We start from the raw sequence: 11,590 nt of genomic DNA, 5'->3' as shown, positions 1-11,590 counted from the left end.
CCAGGCTTACGGTCTATTCACATAATTTGGTCAAAAGTGATTACACTCCCGTTGCCACATCCCATGGGTTTCCCGTAATACGAGCAGATGCCATTGAATAGTCACTGTCGCTTCAATGATCTGCAAGAGCCAATAGTCCAAGTCAACATAAGAAACTGTGGACTAGATCTCATCAGGAAAATCTGCATTTTTTTCTCCACTTATGAGTCTCTTCTTTTCCTCCTGAGCTCATCTGTTTTGAAAACTTGCTAAAAAAAAACAAAAAAACAAAACAAATCGGTCTTACTCAAGAGAGAAGGGACTGCCGTCTTAATTAGGGATCAGATTACCCCTGCCTATTAAAGTCTATGGAAGGGGAAAGAAAGAAAGACCCATTAAGACACACAGAGGCTAGGTTACTGCTTCTAAAAAGTGTTTTATCTCGCCCGAAAGCTGAATTCACAGCTACACTGCTCGATGCTGCTGTATAATCTCTTACAAGCTGCTGCTGTTTTCTAGTAAGAGTTTTATCTCACCCTAGCATCGCAGCTACGCTGCTTAGTGCTGCCATATAAAGCCCTTCAGGATGCTGCTGCTCCTACAGAGAGTTTCATCTGATGAGAGCGGGATTCACAGCCACACTGCTCAGTACGATGTCCTCACTGGCCCTGGAGTGTGTAAGAGTGTAGCTTACAACTAACGTAATTCTGATAATTAAACGTGGGTGCCAGTTCTTATTTGTATGAAATGAGGGGGCTGAAGGGTGAAAATAGGTCCTGTTATTAAAACCAAAATGGCGACAGCTACATAACCAGTTATGATCTCGGCGCCGTAGGCAACAATATAACAAAGGATCAGATGAATTTCCCTTATTACTGTCCGTGCTTTTTGCTCACAATCGGGCCACACAATCGTCATTTCACATGAATAGAAGAAATAATTTCCTTTTTGTATCCCTTCATTGTGTATTTCTGCCTCTGACGAGAAGTCCAATTATTACAGAAGAGTCGTGTAACTGGAGACGGGTCTGTGCGTGAATGTGACACCCAAGAGCAGACCCCGTGTGGAGCCAGACAATGGCCCTAACCATATTGGGTAATGTGCGCAGTCTGCACCGTCGTGTGATGGCGTCCGCTCACCTTCTTCAGATTTATATAGAATAACACGCACCTGTCCTGGGGTCTATATATTCCAAGAAAAAACACCAATAAACCAATGCACAGCATCGGCTCCTGTCCATGTTACTGGGGTGAGGGGTATACATGCTGGGGTGTAACTGACCCTGCACCCCAGTAATGACCCTGCACCCCAGTAACACCAGCAGTGTATAGAGGAGGCGCATTGGTAATTATGTGATCAATGACTAGTCTCATAATAATGGGTGGTAGAATGATTGCAAATACAACGGGGACCTGCACCCCAGCTACATTAGAGCCCAGTAATGCTATTCATAGGATACAACACTGATGGCTAACCTATGACACACGTGTAAGAGGTGGCACCTGATCCATTTTTTGCAAGCCCCGGCCGCCGGTGATTTAACTAGAACTGCATGTGTGGCTAAATTGTTCCGAAATGATTGGCCCGGGGGGAGCGGGGGAGATGTATGGGGGGCTGGACATGCAGTTCCAGTTAAATCACCGGCGGCCGCAGATTGTCTTAGGCCGATTTCAGACGCCTGTGTTTAATCAGGTACAAGTCACATGCATGGTTATCGTCATACATGTGTCATATGTGTCACACGTACCGGAGAAAACACGGGTCTTTTAAATAAAAATATTTTCTATATATATACCTGTATCCAGCGCTGTTTTCTTCGGCTCTGCTGCCTCCCGCTCCTGACCGCCGCTCATTATACTCATAGAATATTCCCCGCAGTGGGGAGCTGGAGGCAGGAGCATCGCCGAGGACAGCGCTGGGTACAGCATCGAGGACAGGTGAGTATTCACAAAGCAAGCAGTGTGTGTGCAGTGATTTCCAGGAGGTAATTGGAGTTCCCAATGAACTGTGATGACATCCTGATGACCCCCGCGCTACAGCGGGATACACCACGGTGACTTCACGGGTTCATCAGAGTTCATTGGGAACTCTGATAAGTCCCTGATGCTGTCCCCGCGATGATCCGGCTTCCAGGTCCTAACTGCACGCACACGCACACACACACACACACACACACACACACACATATACAAACATGTATACACACAGAGCAGACACACATGGGTACACCGAGCACATACACACACAATAACGTACATGCATGTATACACCGAACACACACACACTCTCTGTTGGATACTCACCTGACCCCAGCGATGCGGTCCCCGGCACTGAAGTCTCCGGCGCTGCTCCGCCTTCCAGCTCTCCACTGCAGTGAATATTCAGTGAGTATAATGAGCAGGGGTCAGGAGCGGGAGGCAGTATCGCTGGATACAGGTGAATATAGAAATTCTTTTTATTTAAAAGACCCATGTTTTCTCTGTTACGTGTTACACTGATGTCACACGGATCACATCAGTGTGCGATCCGTGTGTCAACCGTGCTACAGGAGAAAAAACGGACATGTCTCAGTGTATGATGGTGGGGCCACGAGGGGTCACACGGTCCATGTGAAAACACGGCTGTGTGAGTAACAGTATAAAATAACATGGGTACGTGTGGCATCCATGTTAAAAACAGATGTCACATGTACCTGAAACACGGATGTCTGAAACTGGCCTTATAGATCGGGATGCGGCCGCCGATGATTTGTGTTCTGTACCTTTAACCAGGGTCCTGAGTGAGGCGTGCTTTCGTACCATGCAGTATGTAATACGCCTCTCTCTATCCCAGGAGTCTCCAAAATGCAGCCCCTGAGACACCTTCTTGCAACCCACAGGTCCCATGTCGATCTGCGCTTTACTACAGATGATGTCTGCCGCCGCTGCCGGGCACAGGAACTCTCTGCAGAGTTTCACCAAAGGCAGCTGCCGGCCAAACAGAGGCCAGCAGGTGAGGTCGTTGCATGACGTCACCTGCTGGCCTCTGATTGGCCGGCGACTGCCATTGGTAACGCTCTGCAGAGTGTTCCTCTACGCGGAAGCGGAAATCATCTGAAGTAAAGTGCAGATGGCTGCAGCCCCCGACATAGGGCTGCGATCGTCAGGGAGCATGCAGGCTGCAAGAAGCAGGAAAGAGCACACCGAGGGAATGGAGGACAGGTGAGAAGAATCTTTTTTTTTTTCTTTCTTTTTTTATGTGTGCATGTGAAAACGGGTGGCCTAAATAGGGGACGTTACTACAGGATGGGACATTGCTAAAAGAAGGGGACAAGGATAGGCACTTTACTACAGGATGAGGACAAGGATGGGAACTACTACAGGGGATAGGATGGGAACATTAATACAGGGGACAAGATGGGTGCATTACTACAGGAGACAAGACAAGATTGGCACATTACTATAGGGGACATGGATGGGCACATTACTATAGAGGACATGGATGGGAACATTACTACAGGAGACAAGATGGGTGCATTACTACAGGAGACAAGACAAGATTGGCACATTACTATAGGGGACATGGATGGGAACATTACTATAGAGGACATGGATGGGAACATTACTACAGGAGACAAGATGGGTGCATTACTACAGGAGACAAGACAAGATGGGCACATTACTATAGGGGACATGGATGGGCACATTACTATAGAGGACATGGATGGGAACATTACTACAGGAGACAAGATGGGTACATTACTACTGAATGGGGACAATATGGGCACATTACTATAGAGGACAATGATGGACACATTACTATAGGGGACAAGATGGGCACATTACTACATGAGACAAGATAAGATGGGCACATTACTACAGGGGACAAGGATGGGCATACTATCATGACTGCTGGGGGGAACGGGGAAGAGGAGATAATCACTGCTGAGGGAGGGAGAGAAAATAATGATTCTCTCCTCTCCCCCACCACCCCAGTAGTCATGATAATGGCTGCTGAGGGGGGACAGGAGATGATCATTATTTCCTTCCCCAGCAGTCATTATCTCCTCTCCCATCCTCTCCAGCAGACATTTTCAGATAACTTTTTGTTATTAGATCTACAAATATCAAAAAATTATGGATTTTTAGAGAAGTGACACCACCCAAGTTATGCTCGTTTTTTTTTTTTTTTACAAATTTTGACACACCAAGCTCAAAAGGTTAGCCATCACTGGCATACAATATAGAGCTGTCATCGCACAGAGTTCTTATCTACAGTACATGTTGTGCTCCATCTAGGCTTCTAATCAATCACAAATACCAATTCTGACAGTACTACGATGCATGTGGCACAGGGACTGCCAGCTGACGCGTAGCTCTGGGTATAAGCCTAGTTGGCAACAGGTAGTGCCACTGAAATCTTGCCTGGCACTACCATCCCCTCCTCCACTGTCCTTGACAGCCACTCCTCTAGGTGCGAGCAGCTCTTTTTCCTTCTGCTCAGGACTGGCAGTACCTCCAGAATATGCCAGCTGTCAGCCCTTTCTTATGCCTGGTTCTGCTGTATAAGGATTACTTTACACCTGCAGCTTCCCCAGGTTATTGACGGCTGCCATCGCCTTCCCCAGGTTATTGACGGCTGCCATCGCCTCCCCCAGGTTATACCGGATGTCAGGATAAATCTGTGGGATTCCAATCTACAACAGGTACAAGAGGAGACCGTACAAGCCACGTGCCAGGCTGGAGCCGTCACCCCTCCAGTCTTTGCGGTGCAGTCGTCCTGCTGCGCTAATCTGTAGTGTGTTTATAGTGTGTCTGTTACATCTGTCCGTGCTTCTATGATTCTGCAGCTACTCACATGTCTGTGTATGACCATGTGAATGTACGCATGCACATATGTGCTGTCTTATGTGCGTCTATATGTATGACCATGTGAATGTACGCATGCACATATGTGCTGTCTTATGTGCGTCTATATGTATGACCATGTGAATGTACACATGCACATATGTGCTGTCTTATGTGCGTCTATGTGTATGACCATGTGAATGTACACATGCACATATGTGCTGTCTTATGTGCGTCTATATGTATGACCATGTGAATGTACACATGCACATATGTGCTGTCTTATGTGCGTCTATGTGTATGACCATGTGAATGTACGCATGCACATATGTGCTGTCTTATGTGCGTCTATGTGTATGACCATGTGAATGTACGCATGCACATATGTGCTGTCTTATGTGCGTCTATGTGTATGACCATGTGAATGTACGCATGCACATATGTGCTGTCTTATGTGCGTCTATGTGTATGACCATGTGAATGTACGCATGCACATATGTGCTGTCTTATGTGCGTCTATGTGTATGAACATATGGGGAGAATTTAACTCGAGGAATTTTTTAAATACTTTTTCTACGAGATGCATTGACTTTATTTGCCCCATATTTGCACGATGTCAGAATGATGTGGCTAATATTTACACCTAACACTTCTGTCTAGAAATCACTTTGCACATTTTACGACACTGGAGCGAAGTTTGGGACTGTTTTTTTGAACTTTGTAAAAAGTTTTTGCAAATATCACTCTGCTTACACTCACTTTTTAGAAGGGACGTGAGAGGTGTAAAATAGCAAACAGTTGTCATTTTTATGAAAACCAGCACATGGCAAAACCTGGTGCAAAATCCTTGATAAATTCTCCCCACCCCATATGTTTGTACCAGTTTGATGGTACACGGGTATTGATGTGCCGTCATCTGTCCTTGTGCGTGCACATATATTCCTGCAGGTCTGTAGATATGTATTGATGCCTCCGTGTATATACAGTCCTGTATGTCAGTATGCAATGGTAGAGCATTCTGTTCTGCACCTGCAGATCCATGTAGTCATGTGCAGGATTTACACTTGTCTGTGTGTGGATATCCAAATAATGACAGCTGGGGAACAAGTACAGTATATCCCAAAAGTGAGTACATCCCTCACATTTGTGTAAATATTTTATTATATCTTCTCCGAGGACAGCGCTGCACATATTACCCTGTGATACAATGTACAGTGTCAGTGCGCAGCTTGTATAACAGTGTAAATAACTCAGTGCACAGCCAATAATGACTAATCCGCTGGCAACAAAAGTGAGTACACCCCCCAGTGAAAATGGACAAATTGTGCCCTTCAGGGTGAATATTTTATGTGGCCGCCATTATTTTCCAGCACGGCCTTAACTCTCTTGGACCTGGAGGTCACTAGAGCTTCATAGCAGCCACAGGATCCTCTTCATCCTCCAAAATGACATCCCGGAGCTGGTGGATATTTCAGACCTTGCTCTCTTCCATCTGAGGAGGCCCTACAGATACTCCATAGGGTTTAAGTCTAGAGACACTCAGCCGGTCCAGCAGCTTCACTCTGTGTCTGTAGCGAGGCAGTGGTGATCTTGGAGGTGTTTGAGGCCGTTGTCATGTTGGAATATGAAGCGAGGGGATCGTGCTCTGCTTCAGTATGTCACAGGACATGTTGGCATTCATGGTTCCCTCAATGATATGCAGCCCCAAACCATGACCCTCCACCACCATGCCTGACTGTAGGCAGCACACACTTCTCTTTGTCCTCCTCACCTGGTTTCTCCATGCACGCTGACACTATCTGAACCAAATAAATGTATATTTTTCTCACCAGACCACAGGATGGTCCCAGTAACCCATGTCCTTAGTCTGCTTGTCTTCCTTGTGTATCTTCTTTAGAAGAGGCTTCCTTCTGGGATGGCAGAATATGAATGAACAATGTGATGAAGTGTTCAGCATATGGAATGAGCACTGACAGGCTGACCCCCCACCCTTGTAACCTCTGCAGTGTGCGGCATATGGACTGAGCACTGACAGGCGGACCCCCCCACACTTGTAATGTCTGCAATATGCGGCGTATGGTCTGAACACTGACAGGCAGACCCCCACCTCTGTAATATCTGCAGTGTGCAGTGTATGGTCTGAGCACTGACAGGCGGACCCCCCGCCCCTGTAATCTCTGCAGTGTGCGGTGTATGGTCTGAGCACTGACAGGTGGACCCCCCACCCCTGTAATCTCTGCAGTGTGCGGTGTATGGTCTGAGCACTGACAGGTGCACCCCCCGCCCCTGTAATCTCTGCAGTGTGCGGTGTATGGTCTGAGCACTGACAGGCAGACCCCCACCCCTGTAATCTCTGCAGTGTGCGGTGTATGGTCTGAGCACTGACAGGTGAACCCCCGCCCCTGTAATCTCTGCAGTGTGCGGTGTATGGTGTGAGCACTGACAGGCGGACCCCCCGCCCCTGTAATCTCTGCAGTGTGCGGTGTATGGTGTGAGCACTGACAGGTGAACCCCCACCCCTGTAATCTCTGCAGTGTGCGGTGTATGGTCTGAGCACTGACAGGCGGACCCCCCGCCCCTGTAATCTCTGCAGTGTGCGGTGTATGGTGTGAGCACTGACAGGCAGACCCCCTGCCCCTGTAATCTCTGCAGTGTGCGGTGTATGGTCTGAGCACTGACAGGTGGACCCCCCCGCCCCTGTAATCTCTGCAGTGTGCGGTGTATGGTCTGAGCACTGACAGGTGGACCCCCCGCCCCTGTAATCTCTGCAGTGTGCGGTGTATGGTGTGAGCACTGACAGGTGAACCCCTGCCCCTGTAATCTCTGCAGTGTGCGGTGTATGGTCTGAGCACTGACAGGTGGACCCCCCGCCCCTGTAATCTCTGCAGTGTGCGGTGTATGGTCTGAGCACTGACAGGTGGACCCCCCGCCCCTGTAATCTCTGCAGTGTGCGGTGTATGGTGTGAGCACTGACAGGCAGACCCCCCGCCCCTGTAATCTCTGCAGTGTGCGGTGTATGGTCTGAGCACTGACAGGTGGACCCCCCCGCCCCTGTAATCTCTGCAGTGTGCGGTGTATGGTCTGAGCACTGACAGGCAGACCCCCCGCCCCTGTAATCTCTGCAGTGTGCGGTGTATGGTCTGAGCACTGACAGGTGGACCCCCCGCCCCTGTAATCTCTGCAGTGTGCGGTGTATGGTGTGAGCACTGACAGGTGAACCCCTGCCCCTGTAATCTCTGCAGTGTGCGGTGTATGGTGTGAGCACTGACAGGTGAACCCCCGCCCCTGTAATCTCTGCAGTGTGCGGTGTATGGTCTGAGCACTGACAGGCGGACCCCCCGCCCCTGTAATCTCTGCAGTGTGCGGTGTATGGTGTGAGCACTGACAGGCAGACCCCCCGCCCCTGTAATCTCTGCAGTGTGCGGTGTATGGTCTGAGCACTGACAGGTGGACCCCCCCGCCCCTGTAATCTCTGCAGTGTGCGGTGTATGGTCTGAGCACTGACAGGTGGACCCCCGCCCCTGTAATCTCTGCAGTGTGCGGTGTATGGTGTGAGCACTGACAGGTGAACCCCTGCCCCTGTAATCTCTGCAGTGTGCGGTGTATGGTCTGAGCACTGACAGGTGGACCCCCCGCCCCTGTAATCTCTGCAGTGTGCGGTGTATGGTCTGAGCACTGACAGGTGGACCCCCCGCCCCTGTAATCTCTGCAGTGTGCGGTGTATGGTCTGAGCACTGACAGGTGGACCCCCCCCGCCCCTGTAATCTCTGCAGTGTGCGGTGTATGGTCTGAGCACTGACAGGTGGACCCCCGCCCCTGTAATCTCTGCAGTGTGCGGTGTATGGTGTGAGCACTGACAGGTGAACCCCTGCCCCTGTAATCTCTGCAGTGTGCGGTGTATGGTCTGAGCACTGACAGGTGGACCCCCCGCCCCTGTAATCTCTGCAGTGTGCGGTGTATGGTCTGAGCACTGACAGGTGGACCCCCCGCCCCTGTAATCTCTGCAGTGTGCGGTGTATGGTCTGAGCACTGACAGGTGGACCCCCCGCCCCTGTAATCTCTGCAGCAATGCTGGCCGCACTCACACGTCTATTCTGAACAGAGAACCTCTGGATATGACGCTGAGCTCATGCACTCAACTAATGTGGTCGGCCATGGCTAGGACTGTTCTGAGTGGATCCTGTCTTGTTATCCGCTGTATGGTCTTGGCCACCGTGCTGCAGCTCAGGTTCTAGGTGTTGGCAATCTTCTTACAGCCTTGGCCAGCTTTATGTAGAGCAATGGGGGTTTTTTCAGCTATTCAGAGAATTCTTTGCCATGAGGAGCCATGCTGAACTTCCAGTGACCAGTATGAGAGTGTAACACACCGGCTCCCCATTCACACCGGAGACCTTGTAACACTAATGAGTCACATGACACTGAGGAGGGAAAATGGTTAATTGGGCAAAATGTGGTCAATTTCACTTAGGGGTGTACTCGCTTTTGTTGCCAGCAGTTTAGACATTAATGACTGTGATGAGTTATAGACGTAGTTCAACTCGTATTATTGTGTATAGGGAAATGTGAGCGCTGAGACTTCATTGCTCTCTATCCTCCTGCATCAGCCCCTCACTTCTATGCTTCCTTGTTGGAGGGGAACCTGTTGGAGTTCCTTTAATCCTTGTCCCCAGTCTATAAGGTTAGGATATACATGCACAGAGCTACCATTGAACTCGGTAATGAATCTGGCTGCAATGATCTCCCCTGTGGTTATGGAGCCAGACACAATGTTATCATATAACTACAAACAAGAGCATTAATACCACTGACGGGTGCAGTTAATAGCTCTGATTCTGGTGTGCTCCTGCTCCTCAATATATTGTGGAACAAATGGTCAGTTTTCTTGAAAAGAAGCAGAAAATATGGGCAGGCGCAAGGAACAGACAGCGCTAACAATGGATAAATGGTGACGGCTAGGCAACTGTGTTAAAAAGCCATGTTCCCAGTATATGGCAAGTCTTCTGGGGTGTTCCAGGTATACGGTGGGTTTGTGGGGTATTACCAGTATATGGCAGGATTTGTGAGGTGTCCCCAGTATACAGTGGGTCTTGTGGGGTGTCCCCAGCATACGGCAGATCTTGTGTGGTGTTCCTAGTATACGGCAGGTCTTCTGGAGTGTTCCCAATATACGATGGGTCTTATGGGGTATCTCCAGTATATGTCAGGTCTTGTGGGGTGTCCCCAGTTTATAGCGGCTCTTGTAGGGTGTCCCCGGTATACATCGGTCTTCTGGTGTGTTCCCAGTATATGGAAGGTCTTGTCGAATGTCTCCAGTATACAGCGGCTTTTGTAAGGTGTCCCCTGTATACAGCAGGTCTTGTGGGGTGTCCCCGGTATACTGCATGTCTTGTAGCGTGTCCCCAGTGTATTGCAGGTGTTGTGCGGTGTTCCCAATTTACAGTAGCTCTTGTCCCTGGTATACGGCAAATTTTGTGAGGTGTCCCCAGTATACAGAGGGTCTTGTGGGGTGTCCCCGGTATACATCAGGCCTTCAGGAGTATTCCCGGTATACGGAAGGTTTTGTGGGGTGTCCCCGGTATATGGCGGCTCTTGTGGGGTGTCTCCAGTATACATCAGGTATGCCGGGATGTTCCCGGTATTCGGCAAGTCTTGTAGGGTGTTCCTGGTATATGGCAGGTCTTGTGGGGTGTCCTCCGTCTATAGCAGCTCTTGTGTGATTTTCCCGATACACGTTGGGTCTTGTGTGGTGTCGCCAGTATATGATACGCCTTGTCAGGACTCCCCAGCATACGTTGGGTCGTGTGGGTATCCTCAATTTATGGTGGGTCTTATGGGGTGTTTCTGTATGCAATGTATATGGCTGTGCAACCTCAGATCACTCAGCACCTACAATCACCAGAACCGGACCACAGAGAGATGGAAGAAGTTGGCCTGGCATCATGATTCAAGTCAATCATCAGCCGGTGCATGCATATCAGTTAGCTGGAGAAAAGATGGCACCAGGATGGGAAGACGACAAGCTGGTGAAGGCATATAGATGCGGCCATGTCCTGTAGTGCGATGGAGCAATGCTGTCCTGGCATCATGTGGATGCGACATGTGCCATCTAATCTTTGTACAGTGCCCTTTCCATGGCAGCGCCTCTTTCAGCAGGATAATGGTTGGTCAATAAAGCTGAGTAAAACACTTGCAGATCCCTTGTCTAGCAGCCACGTTGGGAGTCTGTGGCTGTCGTCTCACAGCAGTGTCCTTCCTCCTGTGCACTTTGTGTGGATGGCATTGTCACTCCGACCTGCTAATCAGAAGAGGAGAAAGTGATATGAGCAGATCGGAGGCCGAGTGCAGGACCCTGGATTATAAGCCATGGACTACCAATGTGGTCATTGGACCAAGGCCCTTTGAGTAATTTTGCTTCACCCTCTTGTTCAGGAATGTTGTGAGAAATGTGACGAGAAGATCAAGGTGATGACTTGTCTACAAATACCTAGATCTCAATCCAAATCGATCATCTGTGGGATCTACGGAGGCCGCACTGAGCCACTCAAAGATCTGCTGCTGAGGGCGCCACCAATACACTGATCAAAAACTCGCCTGAACTTCTCTTCATTTCCTGTAGTATTGTGGGTGTGGTTTGTGGCAGAGGGCGGGGCTTACCTCCATGGTGGTTGTCAGTATAGCTTTTTACATACAAAGGACAATAATATTTGCTCAGAGATTTAGATATGAAAGTAATAAGATCACAACGTCCCTATGATACAAGGAAATAGAAGCTGCCGACAATCACC

The 11,590-nt window shown here is 49.2% G+C and overlaps 1 protein-coding gene across 1 annotated transcript in view; it reads left to right on the top strand.

Moving 5' to 3' along the window:
* Nucleotides 1–4,468: 4,468 nt before the first annotated feature.
* TC2N (tandem C2 domains, nuclear) overlaps nt 4,469–11,590 on the top strand; it is a 47,037-nt gene continuing 39,915 nt past the window's right edge. Inside the window, exon 1 of the mRNA XM_075330618.1 lies at nt 4,469–4,663. The gene's annotated coding sequence lies outside the window, so the exon portion shown is untranslated. The remainder of the gene's footprint in view (nt 4,664–11,590) is intronic.

Source organism: Anomaloglossus baeobatrachus, chromosome 12 (genome assembly GCF_048569485.1).
Source record: "Anomaloglossus baeobatrachus isolate aAnoBae1 chromosome 12, aAnoBae1.hap1, whole genome shotgun sequence".
NCBI lineage: Eukaryota > Metazoa > Chordata > Amphibia > Anura > Aromobatidae > Anomaloglossus > Anomaloglossus baeobatrachus.
This window is presented reverse-complemented; position numbering and strand designations above follow the sequence as displayed.